At 40.5% G+C, this 14,816-nt stretch overlaps 1 protein-coding gene and 1 non-coding gene across 2 annotated transcripts in view; one reads left to right on the top strand and one right to left on the bottom strand.

Moving 5' to 3' along the window:
* The window catches only part of CSNK1G1 (casein kinase 1 gamma 1), a 211,559-nt gene that overhangs the window by 178,309 nt on the left and 18,434 nt on the right, over nucleotides 1–14,816 (bottom strand). The gene's annotated exons all lie outside the window — the stretch shown is intronic.
* LOC129014965 (U6 spliceosomal RNA) lies at nucleotides 11,678–11,779 on the top strand. The gene has a single exon (XR_008494477.1). It is a non-coding gene; the product is annotated as a U6 spliceosomal RNA (small nuclear RNA).

Below are 14,816 nucleotides of genomic sequence, written 5' to 3' on the forward strand. Positions count from 1 at the left end.
GGTTATACATGCTATATACCTCTTGAAAAATTAAGTTTCAGCCAGAAGCCGCTCACGCCTGTAATCCCAGCACTTTGGGAGGCCAAGGCGGGCGGATCACGAGATCAGGAGATTGAGACCATCCTGGCTAACACGGTGAAACCCCGTCTCTACTAAAAATACAAAAACATAATTAGCCGGGCATGGTGGCGGGTGCCTGTAGCCCCAGCTACTGGGGAGGGTGAGGCAGGAGAATGGCGTGAACCCAGGAGGCGGAGCTTGCAGTGAGCCGAGATCGTGCCACTGCACTCCAGCCTGGCATGCTTCTAGGAGAAGTGCTTTATTATTTTAAAACTAAAACTTCTGTACACAACATGTTACTTCATAACTAAGCATGCCAGAGACTATTCTCAAGACAAGCAGAGGTTTAAACTCTCCTCTTGTCACTCTTGTCAAAGACAAAATTAAATTATTCTTAGTAATTGGTCATCCTGGAGAATCAAAATAATTTTACTCTTAATGATTAAGTGGAGTCAATGTTTAGCTCCTTTCAAATAAGAAGTACTTGATTCTGAATAAACAACTAAACATCTTAATATATCTTAGTATCAAAAGAAAACCAACACAAGAAACCCAAAGGTGGCCGGGCGTGGTGGCTCACGCCTGTAATCCCAGCATTTTGGAAGGCTGAGGCGGGTGGATCACAAGGTCAGGAGATAGAGACCATCCTGGCTAACACAGTGAAACCCCGTCTCTACTAAAAAATACAAAAAATTAGCCAGGCGTGGTGGCGGGCGCCTGTAGTCCCAGCTACTTGGGAGCCTGAGGCAGGAGAATGGCGTGAACTCGGGAGGCAGAGCTTGCAGTGAGCCGAGATCGTGCCACTGCACTCCAGCCTGGGCGACAGAGCGAGACTCCGTCTCACAAAAAAAAAAAAAAAAAAAAGAAACCCAAAGGTGAATAGAGAAAAATGCCCCATATAGAGAAACTGAATGTAAAAACTAAACAAAAGGCTAAAAATTCTGAATTCTAAACATAGATAAGACAGTAGCCCAAGTCAGTATCTCTTAACTTTCTCAACCAGAAATTGGTATGAATATTCAAATATAAGCTATAATGTTTGAAAAAAAGAATTAAAACTTAAAAATCTTAATTAAAAAAATAATTCATCATCCTAACCTGGTCCACGCACAGATAAATCCCAATGGCCCTGAAATCAGTACTGGTAAGTGTGGCAACTTAAGAAGCTTTCAAGTATGTTTAGTAACTGGGAGTTGGTATGTTTATACCAAGGATGTAACTTTAGTTTAATCATAGCTGAGTGCATAAAGAGGTTCAGTACTGTCCTAACAACAGGATGGTAAATTTTAAGGATGTAGCACAGTCTTGCCTATGAAATGATTAGGTGTATACTTCAAGATCAAAAGATAATGGTTAATTATATAAAAATATAGTTAAAAAGTGGATGTTCATCATGAAACACAATTTGTTTAATCATTCTCCAATATTCCTATAGTAAATACTCAGCTCCTACTTTAATGATATTAGTCCTTATTTCATTCACTCATTACTCATCTTGGTTACCTGACTGTTTTTTAATCATAGAATTTTTATCTTTTATTATCTGACCAAAGCAATATTACTGACATTCTTCACTTGATAACTTAAAGCTAAACTGAAATTATATCTCCAACTTTTAAAAACTACCACATTGGGTGAAGTTACTAACATGAAAAATAAAATAATGAAACTGGAAAAGAGCAAGGCTCTTTGGGATTCACTATACCAAAAAAAAAAAAAAAAACAAAAAACTGGAGGAAAAAAATGCATCTATACTTTCATTTCTGGAAATATGGCCAATTACCAAAATACACTGTCAACCAAAAGTTGAAATCTGCGGCTGGGCGTGGTGACTCACGCCTGTAATCCCAGCACTTTGGGAGGCTGAGGAGGGCGGATCACGAGGTCAGGAGTTTGAAACCTGCCTGGTCAGCATGGTGAAACCCCATCCCTACTAAAAATACAAAAATGAGCCGAGTGTGGTGGAATGTGCTTGTAGTCCCAGCTACTTGGGAGGCTGAGGCAGGAAAATCGCTTGACCCCTGGAGGCGGGGGATGCAGTGAGCCGAGATCATGCGATCATGCCACTGTACTCCAGCCTGGGCAACAGAGTGAGAGTCCGTCTCAAAAAAAAAAAAAAAAAAAAAATTGAAAATTGCTTACTTAAAAGCAACAATTCAGGTATTTTTCAGCACTACAAGTTTTAGTTGGTTCTTGTATCTTCCATTTCTCTCTTCAGTATTTTCATATTTGCTTTAAATTATTTAACCTACTGCTGGGGGCGGTGGCTCACACCTGTAATCCCAGCACATTGGGAGGCCAAGGCGGGCAGATCACTTGGGGTCAGGAGTTTGAGACCAGCCTGGCTAATATGGTGAAACCCCATCTCCACAAAAAATACAAAAATTAGCCAGGCATGGTGGCACACACCTGTAATCTCAGCTATTCGGAAGGCTGAGGCAAGAGAACTACTTGAACCCAGAAGGCAGAGGTTGCAATGAGCCGAGATCATGCCACTGCACTCCAGCCTCGGCTACAGAGCGAGACTCCGTCTCAAAAAAAAAAAAAATCTTAAACTTACTTTTACTGTTTTCATCTCCTTGTGTACTAAAATTCCATCACCTCAACTTTTTTTTGTTTGTTTTTGTTTTTGTTTTTTGAGACAAGGTCTGACTCTATCACCCAGGTTGGAGTGCAGTGGTGCAATCTCAGCTCACTGTCATCTCCACCTCCCAGGCTCAAGCCATCCTCCCACCTCAGCCTCCTGAGTAGCTGGGAGTACAGGTGCACATTACCATGCCTGGCTAATTTTTGTATTTTTTGTAGAGACAGGGTTTCACCATGTTGCCCTGGCTGGTCTCAAACTCGTGAGTTCAAGTGATCCGCCCACCTTGGCATCCCAAAGTGCAGAGATTACAAGCATGAACTACTGCACCAGGCCTAATCTCAACATTTTTACAGCTGCTTCTGTTGACTGATTTTCTTCTAATGAACCAGATTTTTCTGGGTGAAACTTTCCTACTTGTACGCATATCTAGCTGTCACAAAATAAAGTATAGTAGAGCCTGCTAGTACGCCAGAAAAAAGGTAGGCAGACATAGGGCCTTCTCAGACACTGGTCATGTTCTACTTCTCTGAAGGACAGGTATACAGTATTCCCTTTTGATCTTTAAACTACACGGAACTCTTTATCTGTATGCTGTAGTTCTTGAAAAACATTGTAAAAATTAGGCTGACTGCTTTGAAAAGATGCAGGCCAGGGGCAGTGGCTCAACCTATAATCCTATCAATTTGAGAAGTCAAGGTGGGAGGACTTCTTGAGGCCAGGAGTTTGAGACCAGCCTGGGAAACATAGCAAGACCCCATATCCACAAAACACTTTAAAAATTAGCTGAGCATGGTAGCATGTGCCTGTAGTCATAGCTACTCAGGAGGCTTACGTGGGAGGATAGCCTGAGCATAGGACTTTGAGAATGCAGTCAGCTATGATGGCACCACTGCAATCCAGCCTGCACAACACAGTGAGACCCTGTCTCTACAAATAAATAAAAATAAAAATAAAATAAGATACTAGAAAGCCAAATTCAACAACACATTAAAAAGATCATCATGAGCTGGGCATGGTGGTTCACGTTTGTAATCTCAACACTTTGGGAGGCCGAGGCAGGTGGATTGCTTGATCTCAAGAATTCGAGACCAGCCTCAGCAACATGATGAAATCCCATGTCTACAAAAAAAATACAAACAGAAAAAAATTATCCTGGCCAGCTACTCAAGAGGCTGAGGTAGAAGGACTGCTTGAGCCCTGGATGTTGAGGCAGTAGCGAGCCAAGATCATGCCACTGTACTCCAGCCTGAGCAACACAGTGAGAATCTACTTCAAAAAATAAATACATAGGCCAGCCACGGTGGCTTACGCCTGTAATCCTAGCACTTTGGGAGGCTGAGGCAGCTGGATCACGAGGTCAGGAGATCAAGACCATCCCGGCCAACATGGTAAAAACCCGTCTCTACTAAAATACTAAAAAAAAAAAAAAAAATTAGCCAGGCATGGTGGTGCGTGCTTATAGTCCCAGCTTCTCAGGAGGCTGAGGCAGGGGAATCGCTTGAACCCAGGAGGCAGAGGTTGTAGTGAGCCGAGATGGTGCCATTGTACTCCAGCCTGGCAACAGAATGAGAATCCGTCTCAAAATTAATTAATTAATTAATTAATTATATTAAAAATAAGACCATTATGATTAAGTGGTATTCAAGGAGGAGTCAACATATGCAAATCAATAAATGTGATATATCACATGAGCAGAATAAAGGGCAGAAGCCATATAATCATTTTAACAGATGCTGAAAATATGTTCAATAAAATTCAGAACATTTTTTTCACAATAAAAACTCTCAACAAATTGGGTATAGAAACAAAATAATTCAGCCAGGCACAGTGGCTCATGCCTGTAATCCCAGTACTTTGTGAGACCAAGGAGGGCAGATCATTTGAGGTCAGGAGTTCAAGATCAGCCTGGCCAACATGGTGAAACCTCATCTCTACTAAAAATACAAAAATTAGTGGGAATGGTGATGCATGCCTCTAATCTCAGCTACTTGGGAGGCTAAGGCAGGAGAATCGCTTGAACCTGGGAGGTGGAGGTTGCCATAAGCTGAGAACACGCCACCGCACTCCAGTCTGGGTGACAGAGTGAGACCCTATCTCAAAAAAAAAAAAAAAAAAAAAAAGAAATGAAATACCTCAATGCAATAAAGGCTATACAGACAAACTCAGAGCTATTATCAGATGAAACAGGGAAAAATAAAACATTCAGGATACAGAAAACTACAAAGATGCTCAGTTTTGCCACTTTTATTCAACATTCTGGAATTCCGAGCCAGAGAATTAGATAAGAGAAAGAAATAAAGGACATACAACCTGGAAGAGAAGAAGCCAAATTATCCTTGTTTGCAGACAACATGATCTTATATTTAGAAAAACCTAAAGACCCCACACAAACAAAACTATTAAAACTAATAAACAGGCCGGGCGTGGTGGCTCACGCCTGTAATCCCAGCACCTTAGGAGGCCGAAGCAGGCAGATCATGAGGTCAGGAGATCGAGACCATCCTGGCTAACACGGTGAAACCCCATCTCTACTAAAAATACAAAAAATTAGCCGGGTGTGGTGGCGGGCGCCTGTAGTCCCAGCTACTCCGGAGACTGAGGCAGGAGAATGGCGTGAACCCGGGAGGCACAGCTTGCAGTGAGCTGAGATCGCGCCACTGCACTTCAGCCTGGGCAACAGTGAGACTCTGTCTCAAAAAAAAAAAAACGAATAAATAAATTGAGTAAAGTCAACATACTAAAACCACAATAAAATTAATATATAAAAACCAGTACCAGCTAGACACAGTGGATCACGTCTGTAATCTCCATACTTTGGGAGGCTGAGGTGGCTGAATCACTTGAGGCCAGGAGTTTGAGATCAGCCTGGGCAACATGGCAAAACCCTGTCTGTACTAAAAACACAAAAATTAGCCAGGTGTGGTGGCGCACACCTGTAATCCCAGCTACTGGGGAGGCTGAGGCATGAGGCTTGCTTGAGTCTGGGAAGCAGAGGTTGCAGTGAGCCAAGATCAGGCCACTGCACTCTAGCCTGGGTGACAGAGCAAGACTCTGTCTCCCCAACAACAACAGAAAAAAAAAAAAAAAACAGTAGCATCTCTATACACCATAATGATCTGAAAAATAAATCAAGAAAACAATCCCAATTAAAAGAGCTATAGAACAAAAGATAAAATACCTAGAAATAAATTTAACCAAAGAAGTGAAAGATCTCTACAAAAACACACTATAAAACACTGATGAAAGAAACTGAAGAGGACACAAAAAATGGAAAGATATTATCCTGGATCAGAAGACTTAATATTGTTAAATATCTATACTACTCAAAACAATCTACAGATTCAATGCAATCCATATCAAAATACCAATGACATTCTTCACAGAAATATAAAAACAATCCAAAATTCATATGGAACTACAATAGACCTGACAGCTAACGCAATAATAAGAAAAAAGAACAAAAAGCCGGGCATGGTGGCTCACGCCTGTGATCCCAACATTTTGGGAGGCCAAGGTGGGTGGATCACCTGAGGTCGGCAGTTCGAGATCAGCCTGACCAAGATGGAGAAACCCTGTCACTATTAAAAACACAAAATTAGCCAGGCGTGGTGGTGCATGCCTGTAATCCCAGCTATTTGGGAGGCTGAGGCAGGAGAATCGCTTGAACCCAGGAGGTGGGGGTTGCGGTGAGCCAAGATCACGGCATTGCGCTCCAGCCTGGGCAACAAGAGTCAAACTCCATCTCAAAAAAAGAAAAGAAAAAAAAAGGAACAAAAAAAGAAAAAAGATCAAAGCTGGAGGCATCACCATTACCTGATTTCAAATTATACTACAAAGCTATAGCAACCAAAACAGCATGGTACTGGCATAAAAACCGACACATGGGCTGGGCACAGTGGCTCATGCCTGTAATCCCAGCACTTTGGGAGGCTGAGGGGGGTGGATCACTTGAGCCCAGAAGTTCGAGACCAGAATGGGCAACATGGCAAAATCCTTTGTCTACCAAAAATACAAAACTTGGCCAGTCTCAATATAAATAAATATGTTAAAAAAAAATTTTTTTTTTTTTTTGAGACAGAGTCTCACTCTGTCACCAGGCTGGAGTGCAGTGGCGCAATCTCAGCTCACTGCAACCTCCACCTCCCAGGTTCAAGCGATTCTCCTGCCTCAACCTCCTGAGTAGCTGGGACTACAGGTGCATGCCACCAGGCCCAGCTAATTTTTGTATTTTTAGTAGAGATGGGGTTTCACCATGTTGGTCAGGATGGTCTTATCTCTTGACCTCATGATCTGCCCATGTCGGCCTCCCAAAGGGCTGGGATTACAGGCGTGAGCCACAGTGCCTGGCCATATGTAAACATTTTTAAAAAACAAAAACGAAAACAGACACATAGACTAATGGAACAAAACAGAGAACCCAGAAATAAATCCACGTATTTACAGCCAAGTCATTTTTGACAAAGGCACCAAGAGCAACATACGTTCCGGAAAGGATAGTCTTTTTAACAAATTATGCCAGGGGTTGGGCGCAATGGCTCATGCCTGTAATCCTAGCACTTTGGGAGGCAGAGGCGAGCAGATCACTTGAGGCCAGGAGTTTGAGATCAGCCTAATCAGCATGGCAAAACCCCGTCTCTACAAAAAATTAAAAAATTAGCTGGATCTGGTGGTGCACACCTGTAATCTTGGCTACTTGGGAGGCTGAGGCATGAGAATTGCTTGATTTCTCCCTGGAGGGGGTGGAGGTTGCAGTGAGCAGAGATTGTACCACTACACTCCAACCTGGGCGACAGAGCGAAACTCCATCTCAAAAAAAAAAAGATGCCAGGGCCGGGTGCAGTGGCTTACACCGGTAATATCAACACTTTGGAAGGCCAAGGAGGACTGCTTGAGGTTAAGAGTTCGAGCCAGGCACGGTGGCTCACGCCTGTAATCCTAGCACTTTGGAAAGCCGAGGCGGGTGGATCATGAGGTCAGGAGTTCGAGACCAGCCTGGCCAGCATAGTGAAACCCTGTCTCTACTAAAAATACAAAAATTAGCCAGGCATGGTGGCACATGCCTGTGGTCCCAGCTACTTAGGAGGCTGAGACAGGAGAATTGCTTGAACCCAGGAGGTGGAGGTTGCAGTGAGCCAAGAGTGCGCCACTGCACTCCATCCTGGGCGACAGAGTGAGACTCTGTCTCAAAAAAAAAAAAAAAAGAGTTTGAGAACAGCCTGAGTAACACAGTGGGACCCTCATCTGTATAAAGAGTTTTTTAAATTAGCTGGGCATGGTTAATATGACCATTCCCTGTAGTCTTGGCTACTTGGGAGTTTGAAGAAAGAGGATCCCTCTGAGCCCAGGAGTTCAGAGGCTGGAGTGAGCTATCATCATGGCACTGCATTCCAGCCTCGGCAACAAAGTGACGTCACCCGTCTTTTTTTTTTTTTTAAGGGTGCTGGAAGGATGCATCAATAAAATGTGATACATCACATAAACAGAATGAAGAACAAAACCCACCTGATCATCTCAAGGGATAAAGAAAATCAATCAATACAAGTAAGCATCACTTCATGATAAAAGTCAACAAGCTAGGCATAAAAAAAACACACCTCAACATAATAAAGGCCATATATGACAAACCCACAGCCAACATTATATTTAATGGGGAAAAGTTGAAAGCAATTCCTGTATGAACTGAAACAAGACAAGGATGCCCATTTTCACTTCTATTCACCACAGTAAGAAATCAGGCAAGAAAAAAAAAAGCATCAAAATTGGAAAAGAGGAAGTCAAGCTGTCCCTGTTCGCTGATATAATCTTGTATCTAGAAATCTCTAAAGACTCCACAAAAAACACTTTTAGATTTGATAAATAAATTTGGTAAAGTTTCAGGACACAAATTTAACGTACAGAAATCAGTAGCATTTCTATACACCAATAACAACCTAGTGGAGGACAAAATCAAGAAGGCAATCCCATTTACAATAGCTACAAAAACAATAAAATACATAGGAATACATTTAACTAAGGACGTGAAAGATGTCTATAAGGACAACTAGAAAACACTGATGAAATAAATCATAGATGACACAAACAAATGGAAATACATCCCACGCTCATAGACTGGAAGAATCATATCATTAAAATGACTACACTTCCCAAAGCAATTAACAGATTCAATACACTCCCTATCAAATTACCATAATTTTTTGCAGAATTAGAAAAAATATCCTAAAATTCATATGAAACTGAAAAAGAGCCCAAATAACTAAAGCAATCCTAAGCAAAAAGAACAAAGCTGGGAGGCATCACACTATCTGACTTCAAATTATACTTCAAGGCTATAGTAACCAAAACAGCATGGTACTGGAATAAAAATAAGCATATAGTTCAAAGAAATGGAATAAAGAATCCGGAAATAAAGTCACATACCTAGATCCAACTGATTTTCAACAAAGTCAACAAAAATACACACTAGGAAAAGAACACCCTATTCAATAAATGGTACTGGGAAAATCAGGTAGCCAAATGCATAAGAATAAAACTGGACCCATGCTTCTCACCAGATACAAAACATAATTCAAGATGGTTTAAAGACCTAAATTTAAGACATGAAACTAGAAAAGCCCTAGATAAAAAATTAGGAAAAACTCTCAGACTTCAAAAGGGTAAATGTAACAAAAACAGACAGGTGTGGTGGCTCACGCCTGTAATCCCAGCACTTTGGGAGGCTGAGGTGGGCAGATCACGAGGTCAGGAGATCGAGACCATCCTGGCTAACATGGTGAAACGCCATCTCTACTAAAAATACAAAAATTAGCTGGGTGTGGTGGCGTGCACCTGTAGTCCCAGCTACTTGGGAGGCTGAGGCAAGAGAATCGCTTGAATACGGGAGGCGGAGGTTGCAGTGAGCCGAGATCGCACCACTGCACTCCAGCCTGGTAACAGAGTGAGACTCCATCTCAATAAATAAATAAATATAGACCAGGCATAGTGGCTCACATCTGTAATCCCAGCACTTTGTCTAAGGCAAGAGGATCGCTTGAGCCTAGGAGGTCGAGGCTGCAGTGAGCTATGATCATACCGCTGCACTCCAGCCTGGGCAACAGAGTGAGAACCCATCTCAAAAAACAAATCAGTCAATCAATATAAAACAAATGGTGCTGGGAAAACTGGATATCCACATGCAGAAGAATGAAATTATATCCCTGTTTTTCACCATATGCAAAAGTCAACTCAAAACGGATTAAAGGCTTAAATATACGACCCAAAACTATGAAACTACAGATGAAAACATTAGGGAAATGCTATAGGACTACCTGGGCAAAAATGAATGCTTACTGGTAGCATATAAATTCAGAGTCAGGAATGATGGTGATGCCAAGCAACCACAGATTGTCCACATGGATGGCAGAGATAGTGACACCTTTCTTTCCTTCTTTCCTTTTTTTTAGACAGGGTAGAGTGCAGTGGCATGATCATAACTCACTGCAGCCTCCAACTCCTGGCCTCAAGTGATCATCCCACCTTAGCCTCCTGAGTAGCTGAGACTGCAGGTGCACTTCATCACAACTGGCTAATTAAACAAAATTTTTTTTAGAGATGAAGTCGCACTATGTTCCCTAGGCTAGTCTCAAACTCCTGGGCTCAAGCAATCCTCCTGCCGCAACCTCCCAAAGTGCTGAGATTACAGGTATGAGCCACCACATCCAGCCTCTTTAAAAAAAAAAAAAAAGTGCTCACAGGAGAAGAAAGTGACATTTTTGCTTTCAGTTGGTTCAACATACACAAACTTTGTCTCATGCACAAAACTATTAAAAATATGCTACAAAATTACCTTCAGGTTATATGCATATCATATATACAAAACAAATGAATTTCTTTTCATTCATAAGATACCTTATTATGTATTAGCAATATTCAAAATTCCAAAAAAATCCAAAATCTGAAACACTTCTGGTCCTAAGCATTTCAGATAAAGGATACTCAGCCTGTACCAGACAAAATGAAATTTACAATAAAAATTGTGATGACAGGAGGCTGAGATAGGTGGACTGCTGAAGCCCAACAGTTCAAGATTACTGTGAGCAGTGATCACACCACTACACTCCAGTCTCAGGAACAGAGCTAGACACCCCATTTCTAGAAAAAAAAATTTAATAAGAAAATAGTTATGAGGCAAAGGTCACTAAATATTGCTATAATAGTTCTTCAAGAAGACAATAATATAAACAAACCTAATAAGAGCATACCAAAATACATAAAGCTAAAAACTGACAGAATTGGAGAAACTGACAGTTCTACAACAGTTAGAGACTTTAACAACCCACTTTGAATAATAAAGTAGACATAAGATCAATAAAGAAACAGAGTACTTACATAATACCATAAACCAACTAGAGCTAAACAAATATGAACACTCCAACCCACAAAAGCAGAATATACTTTTTTTAAGTGCACTTAGAGGCTGAGGCAGGAGGTGCACTTGAGCCCAGGAGTTTGAGGTTGTAGTGAGCTACGGTCACACCAATGCACTTTAGCCTGGGCAACACAGCAAGATCTCATCTCTATAAATATATAAATGAATGAGTGAATGAATGAATGAAAAAGAAGAAAGAACCCAGATCAATACCTTAAGTAAGCAGAAAAAGAAGAGCAAGCTAAATTCAAAGCTAGCAGAAGGAAGGAAATAAAGATCAGATCAGAGATGAACAAGACACGTTAGAGAAGAAGAGAAAAAAATCAGTAAAACCAAAAGCTGTTTTTTTGAAAAGATCAACAAAATTGATAAACATTGAGCTAGACTGACCAGGATTTTAAAAAAGCACTCAAATTACTAACTTCAGAAAGTAGAGACAATTCTGCATACCTTAAAAATGAAAAGAATTAGAATAATTTGTACACCAACAGATTAGATAATCTAGGTGATATAGACAGGGTCCTAGAAATACACAAAGTACCAAAACTGATTCAAGAAGAGAGAAAATCTAAACAAATCTTAGATTGAATCAACAGTCAAAAACCTCCTCAAAAAGAAAAGCCCACGCTCCCTTCGGCAGCACATATATTAAAATTGGAACAATACAGAGATTAGCATGGCCTCTGTGCAAGGATGACACGTAAACTTGTGAAGCGTTCCATATTTTTTTTAATTAAAAAAAAAAAAAAGAAAAGCCCAAGAGCACAAGGCTTTACAGGTAAATTCTACCAAACATTTTTATTTTAAGACAAGGTTTCACTCTGTAACCCAGGCTAGGGTACACTGGCACCATTACAGATCACTGCAACCTTGAACCTCCTGGCTCAAGCAATCCTCCCACCTCAGCCTCCCGAGTAGTTGGAACTACAGATGCTGCTGCCAGGCCCAGCTAATTTTTTTTTATATATAATTTTTTTAGTAGAGATAAGGTCTCACTATGTGGCACAGGCTAGTCTCAAAACTCCTGGCCCCAAGTGATCCTCCTGCCTCTGCCTGTGTGTTGGTATTACAGGAGTGAGCCACCACACTCAGCCTTACCAAACATTTAAAGAATAATTAACACCAATCCTCAAACTCTTTCAAAAAACAAGAGGCAAGACATGTTCTCACTCATAGGTAGGAATTGAACAATGAGATCACTTGGACACAGGGCGGGGAACATCACACACCGGGGCCTGTCGGTGGTCGGGGGCTGGGGGAGGGATAGCATTAGGAGAAATACCTAATGTAAATGACGAGTTGATGGGTGTAGCAAACCAACATGGCACATGTATACCTATCTATCAAACCTGCACGTTGTGCACATGTACCCTAGAACTCAAAGTATTAAAAAAAAAAAAAAAAAAAAAAAGAGGCAACAATACTAACTCATTCTATGAAGGCAGGAATACCTTACTACCAGGCAAAAACATCACAAGAAAATTAAAGACAGAATATGCCTTACAAACACAGATGCAAAAGATCCTAAACAAACTACTAGCAAATCCAATCCAACCGTATATTAAGAGGATTATACATTACAACAAACTGGGAATTATCCCAGGGATGCCAGGATGGCTCACTTTATGAAAATCAAGTAATACTGGGTTTTTTTGTTTTTATTTTTTAATGAGATGGGATCTTACCTTGCTGCCCAAGCTTGTCTCAAATTCCTGGGCTCAAGTGATCCTCCTGCCTTGGCCTCCTAAAATGCTAGGATTACAGGTGTGAGCCACTGCACCTGGCCCACTGCACTAATTGAATGAAGGAGAAAAATCATAATCATATGGCCATCTCAATTGATGCAAAAAGAAAAAAGCATTTGACAAAATTCAATACCCTTTCCTGATAAAAATCACCCAAACTATATATAGAAAGGAACTTCTTCAACATGACAAAAAGATTTTATAAAAAACACACAGTTAACACTATATTTAATCCTGAAAGACTGAAAGCTTTCCTCATAAGATCAGGAACAAAACAAGGATGCCTTCTTTTGCCGTTTCTATTCAACACTGTAATGCAAGTTCTAGCCAGAGCAATTAGGGGAGAAAAAGATGTAACAGCCATCCAAATTGGAAAGGAAACTATAAAATTCTCTATTTGCAGATGACTTCATCCTATATATAGAAAACCTAAAAACACAAACACAAGCTATTAGAGCTAATATATAAATTCAGTACAGAATCAGTTTTATGTCTGTGTATATCTTCATATATACTAGTAATGTACAATCTGAAAATGAAACCAAAACAATTCCATTTACGATAGCATCAAAAAGAATAACATTACAGGTATGAGGCACCACATACAGCCCACATACTTAGTTATAAATTTATCCAAGGAGGGATAAGAACTGTACACTGAAAACTAGCAAACATTGGTGAAAGAAATTAAATGAGATCTAAATAAAAAGATGCCCTATGTTCATGGATTGGGGGAATCAGTATTGTTAAGACAGCAATATTACACAAACTGGTCCACAGATTCAATGCAATCCCTTTCAAAATCTCAATGGTCTTTGTTGCAGAAATGGAAAAGCTGTTCCTAAAATTCATATGGACACTTCTGCTCCAAGATGTAAAGGGCTTGGAAGCTGTCAATACCATCCTCACAAGGAAAACAAACAAAAATGAAAAAGCTGAAAAACAAGAACCCTCTTAGATCCATCAGAGAACTTAGGTCACAGGGCAAGCCATTGCCCTATAAACTGGACAGAGAAGCACACACAAAAAATCACAGCTTTCCAGAAAAAAAAAAAAAAAAAAAGCCCAGGAGCAAAAGCCTGCTGCTAGAGACCTTACTTCTTTTCACAAAACCTACAAGCAAGAAGAGAGTGGAATTAACTATTTAAACGGATGAAAGATGGCCAGTTGTGGTGGCTCATGCTTGTAATCCCAGCACTTTGGAGGCCTAGTGGTGTGGATCGCTTGAGTCCAGGAGTTCGAGACCAGCCGGGTCAATATGGAGAAACCCCATCTCTATCAAAAATACAAAAATTAGCCGGGCATGGTGGCAGGCGCCTGTAATCCCAGCTACTCGAGAGGCTGAGGCAGGAAAATCGCTTGAACTCGGGAGGTGGAGGTTGCAGTGTGCTGAGATCGCGCCACTGCACTCATGCCTGGGGGACAGAGTGAGACTCTATCTCAAAAAAATAAAATAAATAAAGTGTTGAAAGAAAGAAAAAACCCACCAAACTAGAATTTGGTATCCAATGGCATTATCCTTCAAAAGTGAAGAATAAAGACCTTCTCAGATAAACGAGAACTGTGAGAATTTGTTGCCAGTAGACCTGCCTTACAAGAAATGTCAAAGGAAGTTCCTCACAGAGGAAGAAAGTATAGATAAAAAATTTGAATCTACATAAACAACGAATGTTAGAGAAGGAAGAAATGAAGGTACAATCAAATCTTACTTTTCTTAGTTTAAATTGTTTAGGTAACAATTTCTTCAAAATAATAGCAGCAATGTATTGCATGATTATAGGTTGTGGGTAAGTGAAATGAATCACAAAAATGTCATAAGGGACGGGAGGAAGAAACTGGGTATCCTGTTAAAGGGTACCCACACAAACCACACAGTACAGTGTCATTTGAAAATGTAAATAAATTCCTTGTCAATGAATACTGCAAACCACAGAGCAATCAGTATAACATTTTATTAGCCAAAACAATCTTCAAAAAGAAAAATAAAGTTAGAAGATTCACTTCCTGATTTCAAAATTAC

The sequence above is a fragment of the Pongo pygmaeus genome, chromosome 16 (assembly GCF_028885625.2).
Source record: "Pongo pygmaeus isolate AG05252 chromosome 16, NHGRI_mPonPyg2-v2.0_pri, whole genome shotgun sequence".
Classification (NCBI taxonomy): Eukaryota; Metazoa; Chordata; class Mammalia; order Primates; family Hominidae; genus Pongo; species Pongo pygmaeus.